General features: G+C 33.8%; 1 long non-coding RNA gene across 3 annotated transcripts; it reads left to right on the top strand.

Annotated features, from left to right (window-relative positions):
- Positions 1–18,111: 18,111 nt before the first annotated feature.
- Positions 18,112–20,058, top strand: LOC117243899. Of its 3 annotated transcripts, none has more exons than XR_004495931.1 (4): positions 18,307–18,323; positions 18,643–18,771; positions 18,870–18,941; positions 19,953–20,058. It is a non-coding gene; the product is annotated as an uncharacterized LOC117243899 (long non-coding RNA). The 3 variants fall into 3 exon arrangements; XR_004495954.1 differs by lacking the exon at positions 18,307–18,323 and adding an exon at positions 18,509–18,560; XR_004495921.1 differs by lacking the exons at positions 18,307–18,323; positions 18,643–18,771 and adding an exon at positions 18,112–18,211.
- The last annotated feature ends 4,132 nt before the right edge of the window (positions 20,059–24,190 follow it).

Raw genomic sequence — 24,190 nt, 5'->3', positions numbered from 1 at the left:
AGGAGCATCAAAGAGCATGTGATAAAAAAAACAAAAACCAAAACTACAAAAACCAAACAACCAAAATCCTAACACTAAAGGGAAAGAAAGAAAGAAAAAGCATTTTGTACATTGAACAAAACTTCTCTTAAAAGACTGTATTTAGAGAAGCATAAAGAATGAAAGAATTGTTCTGAGTACCTATTGTTTTCTGTTAAGTCCAGCACCCCATCAAATTTGTTTTTGTAGTTACTCAGAAGAATTTAGACCAACATTTTTGGGGTTGTTATATATATATATCATAAGTGTGCAAATGGAATTACTATGACAAGATCTTTGTTTTTTAACATTCTTCAAATATAGTTAAAATTATCCATGAGAAAAAAAAGGTAAGAAATAGAGCAATAGAGAAAAAAAAAAGGTAAGAAAAATCACTTTAGAATAAGTTCAATTGATTTCTTATATTTTGAATTGGACCTTCTAGTAAAATCATATAAATAGGATGGGGAATTAGTTACAAAAGCAAAACTATAAAGATGTAGCAGATTAAAAAAGAAATCCAAGAAGATATATGGTAAGATTAAAGGCTTCTCTTGCAAATATCTTCAAGGGGAGTCCAAATTATTAGCAGATACAATAAAGATATGCCTGCATTTAAAAGGTCAGAGTACGTAGATCAACAGGGAAGTAATCTGTGCCTGGGGATAACTGTTGAACAAGATGCTTTAGAGAGAGAGCATTCAATAACTCATTATAAAGCTCAGGCTATTAAAAGGCCACCAGAACTAAGTGATTTTTTTTCAGGGCCTTAGCATTGTATGAAGGATATGGGAATGGCATGATCCACATATATTATTTAATTCAGAAATTATAGTTTCTGTCCTATTTGTTGTTGTCCTTAGTTGTGAGTGTTGAGGGGTACAAGGGGAAGTACACATCCTTTTTCCTTCACCCATAAAAAGGAATGTGAGTGAATTTTCAATAATCACCCTTGTTGATGTATCTAAATGAACATTCTCATTCTCCACTAGAAACACTGAAAAGAAATTTGAAGACTAAGGAAATAGCACATTTTCTGCCAGGCCTGAAAATAGGTTAAGGGTACAAAAAAATATCTGTACAGTGCTGAAGTAAAAGAGAAACTGGATAAGAAGTTTCATGTATTTCCAGTTGAAAGGTTATAGTCAGGATAGAGAAGACTATTTTGAAATAGTGGAAGATTCTGCTTAGAGTCCAGCCTACTTTGAGGTAGAGCAGACTATCCTTCTCTTCATCAAAGAACACTGAAGACTTTCATCTCTAAAATTTATGTGTGCAAAAATGCTTGAGTGAAAAAGTCTGTCTCAGTTAATTTTCCTCCTAATTCATGTATCTTTACAGATTTGGTGATTTCAGTTCTAGCCATTCCCTTTGAATTATCAATCTTCAAAGATTTTCCTGAAGTTAAATAGCTCTTCACCAGATGTTTACATATACATAATATAGTATAAAACAAAGAAACCAGAACAGGTGACTCCACCATGAATGTTTGTAGTCCCAGGTAGATAAAGATTATTTCTTGTTCAAGGCTTACCACATACAAGAAATCTGTGAGTTTCCTGTTTGTCTTCAAACCAGTTCAGCCAAAAATATATGTTTAAAATTAAATAAAATTGATAGAACTCATATTAACTATCTTCTGGGTGGCATTCAAGGCTTCTAGTTTATTTTTTTTCTTTCCTTAAGAATCAAAATGTACAAACATGTGACATACCAGCCTACTAATTTCTCATCCAGGCTTTTTCAAAATGGCTAATGCTTGTTCTCTTGCTTCCTTTTTATGTCCTGTTTTGTTGTGTTGAACCATGAATAGCTAAACTAAATAACTATATGTTTTGTACATTAACTCATATGATATGATGAAAACAAACAAGAAGCTGATCAGTTGAAATTTTATTCAGATCAAAACAAACATGTGGATGATTTATAAAGAGAAGACTTCTTAGTCATCTTTTTATCACAGATGTGTGCTCTGAACTGAAGATAAGAAACAGATTATTCTCTTGATCCAGTTGCTTTTGCAAGTGCTACCTGACTGGCAATGTTCTGCTACTGGAATTTCAGGTAGGGTTATTCTGCTTGTGTTATGCCCAAACAGAACTTTTGTGAGCCAAATAAAAGAAAACCAACAGCTGCATTCCTTTTTATAGTTAAATATACAAAGAAAGTTTTTAGATATGTAAGTAGAAATCGATAGAACAAAGATATTGTTTACAAATACAGTCATTTGAAAGCAGAACTGAAAAATAAGGCTTGAATGATTTTCAAAAACAAGCAGCAGAGAAAATTTTTATCTAAAAGCTCTGATACAATCAAGCAATAGAGATTGAAAGACTGCATAAGCACCTATGTTAGGCATTAAAAGCCAAAGTATTAAATTGCTGAAACCCCAAGAAGCCTGTGTCATCTTGTTAAGTGCTGGATTTGTAACTATTTTGAAAGATAAATCTGCCAGAATCTGTGTGAAACCATTTGGAATGTTTTCCCATCAAAATGCAAGGTTTCAAACTAGTCCAGACATGCATCTGAAAACAGTATATTCCTTAAGTAATAATTGGAACAGCTGTAAAAACCAGAGTGTGCAAGATTTGTGCTGAGAAAGGCTAGCTGTGCAAAATATAGAAACAGGAAAGATTAAGACAGACCTTGACAGATGGGACTTTTTTATTACAATGAATCATAAACAAACAAGGAGGAGCTTGCAGAAATGATTGAAAGAAATAGTGTGACAATATCTATTCAAAAAAGGTGTAATCTTTCAGTAATCAAGGAGTCAAAAAACTGTAAGAAGAGTAAAAATAGAACCAATATTTTAAAAAAATAAAGAAAGAAAAAAAGTAAGTGCTTAATGGATAGAATTCCTTGAACTGAATATTGAACATGTTTTCTTTTTGATGCACTATAAATTGGTGCCATTTTGAAGCAATTGCATAATAATCAAAATGGAATCAGAAGGTAAACTAACAAAACAGAACCTGTGCTGTGTTGGCAATAACAACATTTCATGGTTCTCATTTCAGGCGGCACTGTCAGATTGCACAGCAAGCTTCAGGACTCGAGTGTTATGTGCTTGGTTATTATCTACTGTACAGGGCAGATTTATTTACTGTGAAATACCACATTACACATTATTAAATGATGATCAGAGTTAAATTTTTAAGTAAGGGCAGAGAAAAGAAATTGTCACATTTCAGGATTAACAGTCATGTTTATGGCAGAGTGAAATAAAACTGGGTTTCTTCTACAATAAAGATTTGTACTTGTGAATTCACACATTGCCTTTTCAATGACAGGTTCATGTAGCATTCTTTAGGATCACTGAGTGTTTGTTTATTAAAGATGTCTTTGTTTTCTTGTGTCTCTGTGACTAAGTACAGAATAAAATTTAAAGTAAATTTGATCATTGGCCTTTTGCAGTTCTTTTCTTACTTCTGTTTAAAAACAATGGAGATAAACAGAGTACCTCTTTTTATTTCTTTTCTGTGTTATTTGAGCCATTTTTCTTTAATACCCTTTCTTGTCACATCTCATTTATCTGCAAAACGCAGTTTCAAATAAAAATATATTCATTTTAGGTGTTTCCCATACATATTACTATAAATAATTTTCAGAGTCCATAAACATTTAATAGGAATATATTTTTATAATAATTCAATGGTCCTCTCTTTTTACAGGAAGCCCTCAAAAATAATAAAATCTCAAAAGCAGCATTGAGTATTTAGAGAAGAATGAGTTATTCAATCAAAGCTACATCTTATTTCCTCCACTTAAATATATATGTGTGTGTGTGTGTGTTTTCTTAAGTTAACACAGAAAATACTACTGAAAAAAGGATATGATTTTTAATCTAAAATTATTTGCAAAGTTTTGTCTTCTACATGCACAGCTCAGTTTTAATTACTTGAAATAAGTTTAATGAACATAAAGATGAAAGTGTGAAAAAATTGAAATAATTTGCTTATATATTGAAAATTTTCTGAATATAGGAAGTAAAATTGATTTTTTTTTTTTTGAAAAGTAAAATTATTTATTTTTATTTTTGGAAGTTTTATTTTTGGAAGTAAAATTGATTGCTGAAAATATTAATCCTGATGTATACAGAAAATCTGATGCAATCAATGGAAGTACAACACTTTATAAGAGAATATGTAATTCCATATGCTTATATCCTCTGTTATTAATTTTCAAACTTAAAATTGTTATGACACATTTGCATTACACCTTCATCAATCTGAGTTGCTTTACTTTTCAACCTGAATTTTCATTGTCTTCTATTGTTGGACTGCAGAGGCAACCTCTACAACAATCTCTGAGTAAGCATTGTCAAAAAAATCTGTGTGAATTTTATGACTATTGAAAGTGTTAATTAGATTTTATTTGTATCTACTGGAAAAGAAATACATCAAACATAAATTCTTTCTTTCATAGGAGATAGACCATTCTATGAAACTTTAATAAAATTTGCATGAACAATGTTACAGCTAATAAAATATAAAAACAGAGCTATATTTTAAGCTATATTTGTAGGCTTTGTTGCAAAGAAAATACAAGGTTGTTATCAAGACTTAAAAGAAGTATGTGCTTTCTCATTATTAGGTTTGAATTTTAAGAACAGTGTAAAAAATAATCTTCAATATACTATTCATATGTTGTTGATGATAGTTCATATGCTGTGTCCTATGATAGTGGGAAAAACATAAACACATGCACATATAAAAATAAACATGAACATACAAAAAACAGTGAACTTATCCAGATGTTCTTGGACTTCAAAGAAATTGTTCTAAAAGAAGCAGTAATTACAAAAATATATTCTTAAATTATCTTTCTAAGCTATTTTTTTACAATTTCATCATCACTGTCTCACATTAATTTCTTTTTAATAAATCTGCTTAATTATTTTTTTTCAAACTCTTCTTTACCATTTGGACTATAATAAGAACAGAAAAGCAATTAAAAAAATTAAGTTTTCTTTTTTTCCTAAGGAGAAACTATCAGTCAGAATATAAATTGCATATTATAACTTACATCAAGATGTGATTAGTTAAAAGAGAAATTCTACAACCAGAGTTGGTATTAATGCAGTTTTCTAGTAGCAAAAACATACTCTTCATCAGATTTCCATCACTTGTGTACTTCTCAAGGAAAACAAAAAGCACAGGAAACAGATACAGGATTAAACACTATGATGTATGATATGGGCCATTAGTATGCTATCATAACACCCTAAAGCATTTTTCTCAACTTTGAACCAAGCCTGAAATTGCTTTGTTTCCCAGTTTGCTGTAAAAATTTGCTCATAATTACAATATATTTCACTTGAAAGTGAAACATTCTGAGGCTTTATAGTTGCCAGTGAAAGAATGCTTATGATGGAACATTTATTTTTATCTAGAACAGGCTTGTCACTTGCCAGTGGGATATGACACTCCACAGCATTAAAGGTAGGGTACCAAGAGCCAATAGAGAGACATTTCCTAAGAATATGGCCAAACAGCATGATTAGACTTAATTGCAAGTGCAAATGGGAAGATATACCGAAGGTGCTATCACTCAGCTTGTTATTATTATCAGTGTTTAATGACACTTTTAAATAAGTTCAGGTAGAATTGTGCTTTAATCAGAGGTAAGACTCTATTAAGACGAGGGGTTGTAGGATTTTTCCAAACATCACTGGGGAATGTTGTTGCACCTGTTAAAATCTAAAGAAAAATATTTTCTGAAGAAAAGGAAGAAGTTTAAACTTGCAAAGTATTTTCATGAAATTGTAAATAACTCTTTCTCTCAACAAGACCTATTATGAAAACTTGAAGAGAGAAGATGAAATTAATGTTATTCTTTACAGCTAGTTCTCAAAATTGCTGAAAGAGGCGTTAGGCTGTGGAATTTATGAACACAGCCTTGGTTTTTGGGCAGGGATTTTCTGAAAATGTAGTTAATTGGGAAATTAGATCTGACTATTTCCTCAAATAGATACAAATTCTTAGTCTATAAAACTTAATTTCTTAAAGAATTTCGTATCAACACTAAGTAATTGTGAAATGACCAAGTAGTAGAAATATGATATTAATCTAGAGTGCCACATTCATATGTCATTTAATATAAAATATCAGCTTGATTATAAATTAGTATCTACCAGAACCCACTCTGTCTGCACTTGAAAGGTGCTGACAGACATTTTCTAAGTAACAGTTTCATAAATCAGCCATAGACTTCAAGTATATGTGTAGAACAAAAATAAACACCTGTGTTAGGTAACTCTTTAGTTCATTCCAATATAAGCAATTCAGTTCTACTAAAATAAGATTATAAAACTCCTTTTTCTTTTTCCTGAAATGGGAGATGTACTAGAGAACAAAATACTGAGGAGATGAAAGAATAGGTTTCATGATACTTCTTTCAACATATGGATTTTCTCTCATAGTCAGAGGTTTCATGAACTTTTCACTTTATCAGCACGGTTATTGACAAGAGTGTGAACTATTGTGTCCACTTCAGTATTAGTATAAAACTTACAAAACATTCAGTTAAGTTGTTGTTATTTAGGATCTGAAGTTACTGCAACATTTTTAGTAACACATGTCAAGGCTTTGTAACAATTGTTGGAAGAGTTTTCTTTAGTTTTCATAATCATTTTAAAATTCAGATAAGAAAACTATTTAAAATCAATTTTTAATAAAGACTGAAGCAATATCAGCTTCTTTCAGTTCTGCTTCTTGGTGGTGATATACTTAATTAATTCTTTTCCCAAGAACTACATTCTAATTATTTGTTTGAAGGTTTCAGGCTTGGGAAGGTAGAGGGCAAAGAGTTTGGATGGAAGAAAAGACAAAATATTTGTACATAACCTTTTTTCATGTGAATTAGAAGCAAATTCCAGATGAACTAATATCTGGTACATTATAGTTCAAGCAATATTTTATATATTCAAAGGTAGAGTCATAGTATGAAATAAAAATTCTTTAATTATTTCTTAACTTTATAGAGTTTATTTTTCCTACTTTGCTTTCAAAGGGTATTTTCAGAGTGCAAACATTCTGGAACAATAATTTGAAGAAGTTATGAATTTCAATATCGTTATAGAAACCAGATTGGCATAGGTTGACTATGAATGTCTTCTCTGTAGTAGATTCAAGTAAAGCCAAATACAAAATATTCTTAGAAATGTTGCAAGAGCTGAAGCCTTTTCAAGATGGATAATGCAGGACAAAAAGAAAAGTGAAAATATATTGCCTTTCCAGAATTATTTGTAGAGCCTATTTTAGTGTTATAGCAAAACTGAATGAATGTCTTATTCATGTCCCTGAACCAGGACACACATATACCAAATCATGTAAACTTATAAAACAGTGATGTCTTTTTAAACAACATCATAAAATAAATAGCAGAGTTTTCTTTATTGTTTTCAAAACTTTGTGCATATTTTGTCCAAGACTGCTATTGTAAACCAATTACTGCTGCTGAAATGGATATTCAAGGGTCTCTCTGCAAGTAGAGTAAAAATATTTGGTGCATCTGAGGTTTAAACTAAATCACTCAGTGGTTTGTCTTCACTGTGATTGTTTTCACAAGACAATTGAAGGGATAAATTAATATGAATGAAAACTGTTCTCAAATATCAAGCATAATTTTCTACACTGTTGTGGTTAGATATCTTTGAAGGTATTACAGTAATAGGGATGTACACACAGAGAGACAGTGTTATATTCTACTACAAATTACTCAGGGAAGAAGAAATGTCTAACATAGATATTCATAAAAAAAGCAAAGCATGAAGAGTAAAACACCAGCATATATTTTGTTTCTTAGGATATTATTTTTCATAAAGGTCCCATAAAGTGACACTGTTAAAGAAGGTGCAGTTTTAAGGTGAAAATTTTGAGATTATTACAGACATGGAGAATTGGCAAAGTTTTTCAGGCTTAATGAGAAATATTATTCACTGTGTAATATTAGAATTACATAAATTAAAAATTGATAGGTATTTTATATCACTGTATACTTTTAGAGTTCTTTTAAAATCTTGATCATCCCATGGCATAATCAGTGGACACATACATGCTGGGCATTGTCACTCAAGTTACAGGTCAGAAAGGAGACCTGTTTTAAACTGGAAATCAGCAACTCTGACCAGTTAGATGTAGTGTACCATGAGGCTCTTTCTCGACACAATGCCCAATCTCCCTCCCCCCAGCCCCTACCCCAAGGCATTCTGCAAAGCAAGATGCATTAATAAGTATAGAAATAAGGTTTTGCCATGGTCTTAAGTTAACTAAATTCATGATCCTCTGGTTTTCCCTCTCCATTTTTTGAACAGCTGTACAAATGAAGGTCTGGTATTCAACAATTTCCATGTGACAGCCTAGAGTTTTGTTATTTGCAATCAAATACTTTGCATTTCAGTTCTTAGGGTTCTCCTCAAATTCAGCTAAAAACTAAAATAATATATTGATGGTTGTTTTGGGTTTGGTTTGGTTTTGGGTTTAGCTTTTTCTTCATTTTGCCTTTCCTTTCAAGTTCATACAATGAAACCTGTAGGATACTCATGAAATAAAAGACTAAAACATATTTCTTTCATTACAAAGAACAGGCTAGAAACCTGTAGACAGTGAGGTAACTCAAAAAGTAATAAAATCAGCAAAGAAAAGACCTACTTTTTTCTCAGGCTGAGAGAGGGTGCCTCAAAGTTTGCTGCCAGCTCTATGTATTTCATAGACGGAGTAGGTGTTTTAATGACACTCCATCCTACGCTTTTGTGTGAAGATCAACTCGCTGGCTTTATGGAATTCTTGGAAAATAACCACTGTTTATGTAGAATCCTCTTTGTGTGAAATACTGAGCCATAATGGGAAGATGATTTAAGAAAGCCAAATAAGTCAAGGCTCAGGATGTGTAATACCAATGTATAATGCTATTTGTGGGTGTGTCAATATTGACAGGTCTGCTGTTCACCAGTGAGACCCAAAACCTCTGAACTGCTAATTCCAGTGACAAAGGATTGTTTCTGCCATATGGCATTCTGGGTCTCAAATTTGCATCCAAACTTGGCATCATTTGTAAATAACCATTTTAGCGTGATATTAGCAGTGGTAACAGTTTCTGGAGATAGTGGTCATGACTGTTAATCTCCATGACCAATGTTAAACCTAAAAAAGTCCTAAATTAAGGACTGTGCTGTGTTTAAGCAAGCATTCTGTTACAGAATTTATTTGAAAGCCAAAGTCAGTGACATGAATTAAGCTACAACATACAACAAACTGTCTTTAGCTTCTAGATTTGGGTTGTTTGGGGTTTATTTTCTGTGTAACTTTGGTGGGGAGAGGGAGGATGTTGTTGTATTGTTAGTTTTAAAATTATGTCAAGATCTATTGGTCAAGAAATTAGCTTCCCTGTGTATGCAGTAGCTGTTTGGGTAAGAAGATCAGCTGTTTATAAAGGCTCTGATTTTTCTATTACTTTGTTTATTGGCTTATAAGCCTTCACTGCACTTGCTAATGTATTGTTAGGACACAGGCATTTCTTACTTATGCTACTTTATGAATCCTTCACTTTGGATGAACCTTGCACATTCAGAGAGTGCTGATGTGCCTTGACTTCCAGACAGGCAAGGGCACAGTGGAGCGCTGCCTTGCCAGACTGCACAGCTGCACTGGTAGCTACTGCCAGCCCCGCAGTAACTCCAGTGTAAATGAAGCAGTTTGAATTTGCTGCTCAACGTGGCATTCGCTCAGTAGTGGAGAGGCATTTGAGCACTTGTCAGCCCTGGCAGGCACACCTGTTTTTTCAATGTTTGAGACTTTTTCTGTTCTCTGTATTATTTTTAGAATTGTGAGGTTCAGAGCCTCTTGGTTTCATGTATCTCTCATGGATCATTTATAATATGTGCTATATTTTTGCCCTCTGTAAAATTTCCCCTCTCATATAAAGCATGATATATATGATTTTGAAACTTCAGTAACTCCTGTTTAGTTTTGGCTTACATCAGGATTGGATTCAGAGTGGCACCTCTAAAGCTAGATCCCTTTTTTCTGCTTCTGTTCCAATTTACTCTGAATTCTCTTAATAAATTAAAAGTTCTGTTAATGAATTCATCATGTATTCCATTATAAATTATATCAAACTGTATTTTCTTTCTCTGCAGTTTTCTTCTCTGCAATTCTTCCATGTGATTCCATTCCATTTCCATGTAATAAAGAAATTAGTGCATCTCTGTTACCAAATTAGTGCATCTCTGTTACCATTGTTACTCTTTGTTATTTATTTCTAAATCTGACTTAACAATGTAATGGAGACATGAGTACATTGTATATGTATACATCTCTTTATTTAAAGTAGAAATCTGTATATTATGTTAATATATACATGGTGAAAAAAAAGACAAAAAATCTGTGAATATCATGCTTTTGTGTCATGCTTTTCAAATGGCAAAGGAAAAAATAATCATTTCATTTCATTTCTGATTGAAAAGAATAAAGAAATTTAATAACTCAATGAATTTAAGACAAGGTAAGTTTGCTACCTGTCAAAATGTAGAAAATATAAAGCCACAGAAATGACAACTTAATCTGCAATAGATAGAAGAAGGAAAAAAAGAGGTAATATATCAAGGAATCTAATCAATACCGTATAAATCCATGACAGAGGTATTAGTTGGTATAGATAGAGCTGGAAATACAGAGGAGCTTTAAAGAATTGATAAAAGGATGCAGTGAGCAAGTGCGTATGAAAGCTAAGAAATGTGAAAAATTTACATGAGAAGACATTATTATAATCTATAAAAGTAAAGAAACAACAAAATATGTCAGCCTACTGTCTGGACATGCTTGCTAGGCTGCACTCGAGCTGTACAAGTCTTATGTGAAGGTTTAGATGTATTGAAGGGGTAGCTTTGATATATTTAGCTGTTGGGGAGTCCCAGTAGAAGGGTTTCTCAGACTAGTATATGAGGGTATATGTTTTGGCAGGGGTGACTGTGTGTGCACATGTAAGGCAATGGTGTTTTCAAAAACCACTACCCAAAATAAAGCCAGTCTAGATTATTCATTATCAAGAAAATGATGTGACTATTTGGGTATTTTTCTGATTTTCTCCAAATTTATAGGGAATAACATGACTACTTTAGCTAAAACTGAAATGAGGTATATTGGAGAACGTTCCTTTGCAAGATTTCCTCCCCCCATCCCACTTTCTGAGCCATGTCAACTAAATATTCTTTCCTCCTTCATACTCTAAGCAGTGAATAAGACATACTGATCTTTATTTGTATGATATTTTTCTCTTAACCACCAATGCTGTAATGCTGCTGTTACTAACAATACTACATGTTGTTAATAAGGCATAGACAGAAGGAAAGGTTTTAGGCAGTTTTTTGAGGGTTTGACTGTGATGTGCCCTGCTATCTTCAAGATAGTATGCACCATATGTAATGATATGAGCCATCATATACAAAAAAAGTTGTAAATAGAGAAGGAGGAGAATGAAATGGAGTAAAAAATAATTGCACTGCTTGATTTAGATTACCTACTTGATATTTTAGAACATGGATAAATGTCCTGACCCTCTGGGAGCAAAATAAACAACACTATAAATCATAGCCATTAAGCTATTTAAAATTATAGGTGATTCTGTTCAACTATTCAAATAGTTCCCATTTGTACTATTTGAAACTGAAGGAATTCTTATTTTGTTTGGTTGGGGTTTTTTGGGGTTCTTTTGGTATGTGAAGACATAAGACATTTCTTCTCACTTGGAATCATATTTCAAACAAGAAAAGGTCAATTTGCAATAATTCATTGTTTTTTTCTGTGTAAACTAAGTTTTTAATTGTAGTAAAATGCACCTTATTTCTCCCTAAAGTCCTGTTAATCTTTCATTTTAATGCTATAATCCCATCTAAACTCTGTCTGGCTTCAACACAAAATTTCGCTTTTCGCTTTTCCCTCTCTTATGTAGTGATAGAATCAGAGAATAACTTTTGAAAGGGAGAGTTATCACTCATCACCTGTTAATGGAAGATATGCTTGGGGAAAAGAGTTCTACCTCCTTGCAGCAGTTTCAGTATTGAGTCTGACAGGCTATTTTAACTGTGGTGGGGATTGTTCTGTGGGATTTTTTTTTTTGTCTGGTTTGGGTTTTTTTCTTTTGTTTTTTTTTTTCCCTTCAAATCTCTTTATGTAGAAGATTCTTTGAATAGTAACATCTTACTCTTAAATCAGAAAACAGTGGCATTCAGTTTTATTGGCTCATTTTTCTTCTGCCCATTCTTGGCATACAGGTCAGTATCACCAAAATAGTTGTATCTCAATGAGCAATATTTCTCTGTGGTTCTTTATTGATTTTAGCCATTGACATAATGTAAACTATTTGAACAGAATATGTTAATGGTGTGTTACTGTAGAATCTGTACCAATTTAGGAGTCTGTAGCCAACTGTCTTTTTAAAATCATCTTAAATATAGTACTTCAAATTTCTTCACTCTAACACTGTCAGAAATGAAAAAAGGATTTTCCAAATAGCTGCATCGTGTGGAGCCAATTTTCACGCTATAGTTTCCATTTCTTGAAGTATACAAAGTTTTACCACCTAACTAGAAACTAAAAAAAAAAAAAAAATGCAGGCCATATCTAGTTACTTTGGCAAAATAAGCTGAGTAAATTAGTATTGGTTTTACCTACCCGGTCAGATAGATCATTTTATAAAGACACAATATATCTTGATGGCTTTCTATTGTAATAATTCCTAAATTAATGACCTTGCTGTTCCATAAAATTTTATTGTATTCAGGATTTAAATATAGAGCCACCATTTATTACTAATAACTGAAAAATGTAATATCAAATTAATGTTTAGCAATCTTTCTGCTGGAATTTAATGAGTGTCAGATGGGAGATACCAAGTAAATTATTTGATGCTTGCTGAGAGTTAAAAAATAAGAATGGAGAGAAATACTAACCTCTCAGAAATCATAAGTCTGTCTCTAAATATTTGCAAATTTGAGACTTGAATGCATAGTTTGAACTTTAAATATATTAGTCTCAGGCTTCCCCAGGAGTTCAAACAATGGCCTCTTTATTTCAAAATAAGATGAAGAGAGCCTCTAGAATTTACACTTCTCTCATTAGAATATTAGTCCAAGAAATGAGAAACCTTGCAAAGCTTCCTCTCTGTGAGTACAAGATCATGAGATGGCTTCCCTTAACTTCAAACTTGTCTTTGCTTTGACGCTCAGATCATCCTTGGAGATAGAACATGTATCAGACTAAGAAAGGCACACCAGGCACGGCTCTCAGTCTGGCAGGAACACACTGATCATACAGATACACACGTGTGTGATAGTCAAAATACCACTATTATGTCAGGTTCTATGGCCATGCTTGGTTCATCCTTCCAGTGTGTGTTACTGATTCACATCAACACCCCACAGTGTGCTGATATCTCATAAATAGAGATATTTCTGTGTTTCTGTGCAGGTCTGAGTTCCTGTGTTGTTACACAGGAAGAATTTAGGTTTCCAAAATAACTAGCATCCAGTGATATCAATGTTTGTTATAAAATTAATATTTTTCTAAAACTTAAATATTAAGTAAAAATGTGAAAATTTTCCACTAGAAATCAGTAGCTAAATTCCAGTATTATATACTACAGTTTTCCTTACTATTTTTTATTTTCAGTCATATTTAAAATGTCTCTGTATACCAATTAGTACACACAAATTGCAGTTGTCAAAGTAAAATATTAGCAGGAACAAATTTTTCATTTTCTGAATGAAATTTGATTAGATTTTGTTTGCTATTGATTAGATTTGTTTCTATCTCAATATTTCCTTATCATTTTATTATTTTTTTTATCCCTCAAAAAGCCACATAAATGATGTGACTTTTTAAAATTGAGTGACCAATGCTTGCAATTGGTGAATGCACATGCACATGTGATGATCTAAACAAAAAACTAATAAAATTTCTGCACCATATCCTCCAACCTTCACCCTCTATATTCCACATTTTGTAAAAAAAACGAGGTGCAATCCATTAAGTAGTTTACCCTACGGAAAGTGTGTGTGTATGTGTGTGTGTGTGTCTGTGTGTGTATGAGACACTGGGAGGAAAATGTGGAAATCTACACATACATAAACTTACTGCATAAAATGCCTGGATTGGCCTTGTAAACTACAATACATTTTTTTCTGGAAGGCAGAATGAGTGGAAGACATAAGTGTGCAGTTTTTTGACACTTGTATTCCAGTCTGAGACTAGAAAAGCCTGCATACAACCATGGGTGGGGCCCTGCACCCTGCTTCAGAAACTTTGCTCTGGTATAATATAGAAGAAATGGTATTACAATGCACAATAGCAAGTATAGGTACATTTGATAGACAATACTGCGATGTATACTCAGTTACCTGATAAGTGGGATTCCCTGGACTATCTATTGGACAAAAAAAAAAGTAGTGTTTTCTTTTTTTCTGGGTTTTTTTCTCTGTGAAATCTTTATAGTTTTCTGCTTCTTATAGAATTAATATCAATAAATGCTGAGAGAGGGGCAGGAAACAGAAGCACCTGTTTAGAAATGGATGCTTTATTTCAATTTCTGTCTAAATTTTTAATCTTTTTTTTTTATCCCAACAAAAATACTAGCATATGTAAAAATCATATGCTAGCCTTTCTTTTTTGAGTGCTTGGATTCATATTCTCAGATTTATTTGACAAACCCAAAGTTCTAAAAAAACCCCTGTCATTAAAATCTAATCATTCTTTACTAATCATCAGAAGCATATTTTCTGTGGGGGAAAAAAAAAAAAAAGCATAAAAGCCACCATTTTCTGTTCAAAATGTCACAAAATATTATTTCTTAAGAGTGTGTCTTCTTATTTTGCACCAAAAATCAAATTTGAAGCAAAAAATGAAATACAGAATTTGTCGGGTGTAGTCCTTTGCAAAAATAGTCTTCAAGGTGCAGTTCATGAAGATTTTACAGAGAAAAATATTCAGCTGATTGTTTAAAACCGGCCATTTCACAGATGCTTTTTCTCTAAAAGGCTAATTGTTTGCAGTGGAATTGTCTCAGTTAACTACTCCTTGTGTCTTTCCACTACTATTTTAACAGTGTGATAAATTTAATGGAGAATGTGAATGCTATGAAACTGACAACAAGAAACTGCTTAATAACTTTCTCTTGATATATTTTTAGCTGAGATGCATCTTCAGTGACTTAGAAACATTTTCATTAGGACAAAAAAAAAACCGAACATGAATTCTCAGTCACTAAAAATGATTAGTCTTCTTTACAGTTCATAAAACATCTCCATCTAGTCTTTAATACTCTTTATTTAATTTATTAATTATTCATCTTCTGTGTTTATCATTAGTTTTAATTCTTGCTATAAATGAGAGTGACAGTGCAGGAAATGAGGGGTGAATAGACAAGGGGAAGAGAGCTTAACTGTCGTTCTTAGCACTATCAACTAATTGCAGGATATGAAATATTTCAAGAAATAAAAGGAAATTATTCCCACTCATCTTTTCTTTATTCCAGTAATTCTCCCTCATGAAGGAAGTTACAGTCAAATATGAAGACATCCCAAACAAATAAAACCACAAATAAACAGAAATCCCAAATAAGGAAGCAAATAAACCAAAACAACAAAGCAAAAACAAATAAACAAACAAACACAGATGGTAATTGAAACAAGTTACAACTCTGGTTTTCTTCCTCCTCCTAAAAGCAAATTGAAACAAAACCTCAAAAATAACAAACCCACCAAAAAAATCCATCTTTCAAAACCTCAAACACTAAGACGTTCTATCTTTTGTTATAGATTAGGAAGAGCTAACCACCATGGGAGAGTTTGTAATATCTTTTTCATACTGGTTTTTATTCTGGTTCATAGACTTCCCTGATTGCTGAATGATCATTTTTCTTGATGAGAAGAGAAAATGGCACTATTGGGAAAAATTACTCTCCAGTGCTCTCTTTATACTCATCCAAGACGATCACAGAACAGGCAGAAGTCTGCCCTCCTATTCTTGGCTTTTGTTTTTGGTTTTGGTTTTTTTTTGCCTCCTTTCAGGGTCCCAAACTCCATCCTCTCATGCTCATCACAGCAAAGCTGCATCCAGCCTTTCCATCCCCACCAAGTTCACTCTGGTGTGTATCAGCTGTTGGGTCCAGCAGAGCAATCCCCTCCTCAGCTCTGCAGTCTCCTGTCCAAGACATTGACATCAATGAATTCTAGTAATTTTCTGCCTTATTTGTGTCATTCTGTGCTGTTCTTCCAGCAGATATGGGACCAGGGCATGTAGGCACAAGGCTTCTTCCAGTTATTGCAGAAGACATCACCAACTTCTTCCTCCTGGCTGGTGAGTCTGTAGTAAACACTCACCACAATGTTGCCCCTGTTGTTCTGTCCATTAATCCTTATCAACAAGCTCTTATCTTGCTCATCACCCATCCTAAGGCAGAGCTCCACACATTCTCACTGTTCTCTCACAAAAAGGGAAAAACCCCCTCCTTGACACCCTAGCCCATCCTTCACAAAGAGATTGCATGGCAGTGTTCCAGTCCTGTGAACTATGCCACCAGAGCTGCATGATCTGCTCTCACACAGATCTCAAATTCTTCCTGTTTACAAAAGTAACCCTGTAAGTTTGAGAAGGAAAGATTCATATTCCCAAATGATATATATATATTTTTTTAAAGCTCTTTCCTCATCATTCTCCTCCTTAAGAACATGTAGAAGGTAGAGACTCAAATTCTTGCTTTTTATAATTTGGGACAAGCCAAGAAATTAATTCACATATCATTTTAGGATATTTGGCAGTTTTTATCTTTGCTAACAAAGGCTGTCATCTGTGTGGGCTATGGCTTCACTCCATGTGAAGCTCCAGTCCAGAAGTCAGGTACCATATTTTAAATTGTTTGATCACCACTCCTTACACAACAATAAAACTTCTGCATTCAAAATACTCCTTCATTTTACCATGTTGTTATCTAAAACCATGGAAAGAAAACATCTTTGTATCGTTATTAGAGAGTGCACAAAAATTGTCAAAAGAACAGAACTTGGATATTTTGGGACATACGAGAACTGTCTAAGAACAGAGTCCTCAGAGTAAACACAAGTAAAAGCTGGTTCTTAGTGTTGCATTCAGCTCCAGCAGGTCAGCCTCAAGATTTTATTGTTTGGTAGCTTCCTCTGTAAATGCCTGGTTTCAAAATGGCATCTAGATTCTTTTGATGTCTAGTTAAGGCAAAGAATCTACTCCAAGTTCATGATGTTTCCCTGTATTTACCTTTAGAAAGATGTAATATTCTGAAATTAGTTATGTTTTAAAAACATTTAAGAAATTGTAATATTTATTGGGAGTTACTAAAATAAAAGTAAAAGCATGCATATATTTCTGAGTAATATGGTCAAAGGTGAAAATATTAGCATTATCCCTCTACTGTTTATTATGTAGTAGATAAAAAAAAAAATCCCAAACCTCTCTGAATATTGTCTTTTAGTAGGTTTTCCAGTATTCAATCTTCAGGGCACTAAGAAATCCATCTAAGCCCCATTGAAGCTTGTAGAACAGCTGAGTAGGCATATAGTTATGACTATTTTTCATAGGGATGTAAAGTCAGTCAATAGTTGAGAGAGATGGTAAAGACATTGGTCAAAAGTATGAAAAAAAAAGTCAGAATGATGGCTGAATAATTAGCTTTTTTCATTTATTATTATTATTTTTGTTATTGTCATTGTTCTTCTTCTGGTTTTTATTGATATTATTCTTGTAATTGATTTTGTATTTTTGTAATTCTCAATGTTTTTGAGAGACTGGAAAGATAATTTCTCAAATAATCAGGGTGCAGCTAATGATGTACAAAGTAACTGCCCAGGTGCAGAGGGCATTCACACCAGGCACCTCCAGCTGCAAACTGGGTGTGAACAAGTTAAGAGAAGGCTCAGCTGTGAAAACTCCTCTGTGGAGAAATACTAGGACATTCACAGGTAGACTGAAGGCATTTATCCCTGCTCATGGGCCATAATGGGCCATAAATAATTCAACTGCTGATAAAAGGCAGCTGTAACATCTTAGACCATCAAAGACTCCAGAAGTGTGATCCAAAGTATTGCATCATCCACTGCAAAACTCCCTGCCCTAGGGAAAGTATCTGTGTGTTTCCCACCTTAACCTGAATGAATATAAACCATGTGAGTGATGGATTTTGCTGGTTTCCCTCCTGGGTTTAAGATTATGACCAGCACTTTGATCAACAGGCACCGAAACTGCAACTACCCAGTCTTGTTGAGCAGTCCATTGGTGGTGGGATCTTTCTACTTTTTTCCTGCTCTTCCTTTTCCTTCTCTATTTTCCTAAATGCTGTTTTTATGTTTTTATATTTCTATATTATTATAGATAGTAGCCAAATTGACTACATACGTGCTTTCCAAATTTCCCTACATATAAATATTTGCCAACACCAAAAACTCAGTGTCATTTCCCTCTAATCTGTCCTAAGGGATCTCTAAACAAGATCCTGGGTTACTCTTCCCTTCTGGAGTGAGTTATAACACTGTTAATATAGACTCTATTGCTAATCCAATTTTGTACTTTTCTGATTTTTTTTTTTTCTCAAAAATAGACCTGCTGTAAGAAGCCTATTTTCAGGCTGAAAGGGGCAGTGTCTTTTCTGTGTGTTTGTCTATGTCTCCATTCTGTTTCTCTGGAAGTGCTAGAAACCCCAGTATCTGATATAATTTCTATTGAACAGGTCAGCAAAATCACTACACAATGTTTTAGGCTTTCATGAAATATATGTTTTGATGAAAATATGTAATAATATGAATTTCTTTGCTTTACTGCTAACAGCATCTCAGAAATCTTCTGCTGCCACTGAAGAATTGTTACTGGTGCTCAAAGAGCTTCTTCGTCAAATTTGAGGTTGGAAATTAGTTGTGTGACTTTTTGCATTGCTGTTTATGGTTTATAGATGAAGAGAACATTTACATTTTATTTTTTTTTTTACAATAACCAAACCTTCCAAATAGACAAAATATTATTTTATTTTAAATAATATTATTATATTATATTATTTATTTTAAAATATTTTTATTCTTTTAAAATTTATTTTAAAAGTAAAGTCACCCCAGGACACCATGGTCTATGTGGGATGGGCAATGATAATTGTTATTAGCTCTCAGCCTTATGCTTTTTGTACTAATACAAATTTTGTTCCATCTCAGAATACATAACTGTGTCTCATTGCAGTCAGGGACTTGGATACCCTGATTTTAAAACCATTTCTGTTTGTTTCTGGAGGAGTCAGAGCTTTTTAGGAACTTGTCAAAATTTGCAACACTCACTTCCAGTCAAGATACCAAACATATTTCTTCAGCTTTCCTAATTTTTGTGGAAGTTTCTTTCTTGGGAGATGCTTAAAGAAGAAATATGAGATGACAAGTGTTAGTTGTATCACTTAGTGTGATGTGCACTGACATGATGAGGACATAGGGTGAAGATTCTGCATTAATCAGATGCAGTGTCCAGTTTCTGGACAGATCAAAATAAGGTCTTAACAATTGCTTTACACTGGCTCATGTTTCCAAATATTATTTTTTTCCAGCTAGGAAAACTGCTGGAAGGTATTTTTAGAATAAAATTTAGCAACAGCCCTGACATTTCTGGGTTTTTTATATAGCATGTGCATGAAGACAGTCTCTAGTGTGGCTAATCCACACAAACAGGTTTGTTCATTGGTGTGGTGCTCTGATAGCATCTTTGATGGACTCTGACAACTTCCTGCAGCCCTTTTGTCTTCCCCATACCATCTTTATCTTCTGAAAGATTATATTCTTATTATCTGAAAGTTAAACCATAAACACACTGTTTTTCTTTCATGTTTGCAAATGCGAGTGTTAAAAATGGTGTTAATGCATTTTATATTGTTTTCAGCAAGCCTCTGAATGGACAAGCATGTATTTTCATCGCCCACTTTTTTTCCTCCATTCTTCTTTCCCATCCTGATCACCAATTTTGTTAAGATGGACTTAAGCTAAAATAAGCTTGTGGAATTATTTCCACTTCATTTATAAAAGTCATAGAAGCTCAGTAGAGGTAAGTGCAAGATTCTAAGTCACATATCTTCATATTGTTGTCCATTTCTCTGTCGGTACCATGAAGTTTACAAGCAGATATTTTTAGGGAGAGTAATTTGGGGAGAAATACTACAAAGGATCTATGCTTTTTATTTATGTTCTCCAAACTCCTTATGACTTTTTTCTTGATAAAGAGGTGATAAGTAAAAAATTACTGGGAAGATGTTTTTGATTTATTTTCCAGATTTCTGACAAGCTTTAACATAGCTATAACATAAAAGCTAGAGGATGTCCCCTGAGGGATAGCATGTATGCTGACAACTGAATACAACTAGGTTTGCATTTAAAAATACAAAGTTCTGGATTATCAAAACCTGTTTGAAGTCCACAGAACTTAAAATATTTAAACAATAATCTTAAGTTTCTTTTCCACATGAAACAAATTTGAAATTATCACTATTAAAAGCTCAGAAACAGCACTTGAAATACACAATTACTGCTTCTTCATCCATAAACAGTGTATTTCTAGCAAAATTATCAAAGCTGTATGGTCTGTTGGTCTCATAAGGGCTCTTGGGCAGCTTGTGGAACCAGCTCAGCTGAGAATACATGGTTCTGCTTCTGGCATGACTAATGCAGTTGGGAAATATGCCAGGCATCAGGCTCTTGAGGGAGGAGGGAAGGAGAAGGGAAAGCTAAAAAGAGCCTGGAGGGGAAGATCCAAGCAAATGAGCCAGCAGGCTTCACTGGAACACCATTTGACATTTGCAGGGCTGTAATGTTAGAAGCCTGCAGCAATACTGAAGCCCTGCCTCTCTAAGGGGCAAATCTACTGAAAAGCAAGCAGTGAACCCCATGGGAACAGGGTTGAAACATGGACATGAAAATGAGCAAGCATAACACACCAATCCTTGTGATGCACAATAGTATACAGCAGTAGAGGAATGGAAGAAATAGTCAGGGATATTTGTTTTTGATGTAAAGAAAATGTAAGGGATATCTTCTTACAGAAAATCCAGGTAGTCTTTTGTGATCAGAAACAAAATTAAAAAAAAAAACCAAACAATCGCAGCCAGACAATTTCCCTGTGAATTTCCTTCTGAAGCATCAATTAATGCAGAGAAGCAACTGCCAGGAGTTGTTGTGTTAAATCTGGATCCTTTAATTTAAAATAATCTGGCAAAATAAGGTCACTGATGTTACTAGGAAAGATGCCATGAAATTTCTCTAAGGTACCTCAGTGCACATCAAATATAATTCTCCTTTTCAATGAAATGATAATTTTATAGCAAGATGCTGGCCTCAATGTCAAAGGGGTTAGGTTGGTGATTGCCTAATTTGAACCATCATTGTTTGTTTTCTCACTTTTTTTTTTTTTTACCTCTTCTGTATCTGGTCCTGAAATGCCTCCTACCTGGGGAAAACAGATCTTTATTTATAGTGCTGCAAAGATATTAAGGCTGCTAAACTAAGTGAGCTCTTTAAGGTTCATGGTCAAAAAGGCTGACAAAGCTCTAACTGTTTTCCTCCCCTAGAGGGAAAGGAAAAAAAAAAAAAGGAAAAAACCCACCCCAAACCTGTCTCTTTTGTTCTAGAAGATGATAAAAACTGCAGTACTGATCACTGACAGTAATTTGTCTCCAATGTACTGCATGAGAAATTAATTATATGATCTTGTGAAAACTGGCTTTCTACGTGTCTGGGAGGTAACATTAAAGGCTGTAGGATTTCAGAGTTTAACAGTTGCTCAGCTGCAATGCAGGTAATTTGAATGAATTATTCTGCTTTCAATACGCAGTGTGCAAGCGTGCTCCTTCCTCTGAAATGGTCAAGGTTACAGTGTCAGATAGTGTATAATTTCATAATCCAAATCTGTTACAGGGCACACTGGCTGAAAGCAATTTTCATTTTACAGATTTTTTAGGAGCTTTACACAGATTGTGATCACCAGAATACTCTGCTTCTCTGTTAGCAAGGCATTTCCACATCCTGTACAATAGGTACAACCCTCTGTTCAGCCAGTTCATGCTGTCTCTTAGCCAGACATGGCTGGCTAGGATATGCATAGTATTCTGCATATGCACAGCAGTACATGTCATAAGTACACCTGAGGGGTTATGCTGTGTGCACAAGATGCTCTTGTGCACAGCATTTTCCACATTTTATTTTTGGATTTTCATATAATGGGACAGCAAGACTCAAGTTGCATCACTTTCTAAAAATAAAGCTATTAATAAACTGTCTTCTCACATTCTCCACAGAGAATCCATACCATGACAGGTCATTTGGGTGAGTTCCAACTTACAGGGATTAAAGACAATGACAAGAAAATTAAATGACAAAATATAAATGTATAACTTATTACCATATTCTTGGAAAACTGGAAAGAAAAATTTGGATGTGTATAAAAACTGCAATTTACTACAGGAAAAAATCTTAAATATCAGTTTTATCACATTTATGCTAAATAAAATCATGCTGTGTAACCAGCACTAATAAATGAAAGAGCCTTATGATTATTATTCTCCTTGTGAAATAGGTATCTATTTTTGCTGTCTTTAACCTAAGATCTTCATCATGCTCATAGTTATACCAATGCTGTGAAATGAAATGGGATAACAAAGAAATTTTTTCGTAATTTTTTGGGGGGGTTTTTATTGCTAATGTTTAAAAATCATCCTGAAAACCAACCTTTGATAAAAGGAAACATTCTGTATTAATTTTTAAAAAGGATAGGGTTTGCACTTAATCCTATCTTTCGAATGTAACATTTATGTAAGTCCATCTTCCCTAACATTCCGTTTTGCTTTTTTAATCAATGAATTGAAGTTATTATGAGAAATTTCCTTTCTGCTTCTGAATGTTCTTGTTATTTAAAATACTTTTGCTAACAGGCACTAAGTAGTAAGTACTTTACAAGGCTTGTAAAAGGGAGAAATATGCTTTTCTTCTTAAATCTATGCCTGGAAGCCTCCATTTTTTTATATCAGTACAAACTATCTTTTCGTCAGGTATTACAGTGGATGATGGGAGATGTCACACACAGTTCTATCAGTCATGTCAAGAGACACATTTGTCACATAACTGAATGAAACAGCAAGACAGAAAAAACTGCAGAAAAGAAAATGATGAACATTGATCTGCTGTGGAAGGGCACCTCAGGCTGTAACAAAAATAGACTTTGTTTTGTGCCACTGGCAATGAATGCTGCAGTGTTCATTGTTTGTGGAAAAGGATTTTGCTGATGATGAAACCGAACTGAACACTGAGATCTCTCTGCAGAACCTTGAAGGCACTTTAGGCAACTTTGCTGGAGCAGGTCACAGTTCAGAAAAGGAGGACAAAATGTATCTGTGAGAAGAATCCAGCAAACAAGAGCCTTTCAGTTGCTGTGTTTTTCTCAACATGACTATCAGTTTAACCTTGACCAATTATAACACAGATCAAAATACCAGAGAATGTAGTCTTTAATGTTATTACTACACCAACTTCTATTCCAGCTTAGAGTATATCTGCATAATGTAATGTGCTCCTTCCCATTGACTCTTGCTCTTAACCGTGCACCATGTGCACAGCAGTGGTAGCAATGCTGTAATAACGTTTTTGTGTTGTGTTTTTTCTTGTTTTTATTTACTCTGCAAGAGTTAAACTTGGGATACACTGTTGGTCTTCCAACCCATCTGCAATGGTAATGAATATAGAATGGGCAAAGGAAACAGGAACTTTTCCACAAATATCAAAAAGCAGCGTCTGATATATTTGATTAGGTTTTGCCTGATGGCTATGGATCAGTCAAATATGGGCCTTCTAGTTTTGTTCAACTATAATACCATAAATATGTGTATTCTTATATCCACATAACATCCAGTTCCATTTAAAAACTCAGTACAATCTCAGCTTCCACAGTCACAAATCACACTAATCCAGTGTGTCTAATTGAGTGCATTTTACTTTATTGTTTCTTTAATTGCTTACAGGTTTTCAGAGCAAACAAATCACACATATAACCAGGTAGATAAAAATCTTTGATCTGCATGAAAAATCTGTCAAATTTTTTGTTTTCTTTTGGTAATACTTTTTAGTGTGATAGTTTAC

This window comes from Parus major, chromosome 1 (assembly GCF_001522545.3).
Source record: "Parus major isolate Abel chromosome 1, Parus_major1.1, whole genome shotgun sequence".
Lineage (NCBI taxonomy): Eukaryota > Metazoa > Chordata > Aves > Passeriformes > Paridae > Parus > Parus major.
The sequence above is the reverse complement of the archived record's forward strand: the minus strand, read 5'-3'. Positions and strand labels throughout refer to the sequence as shown.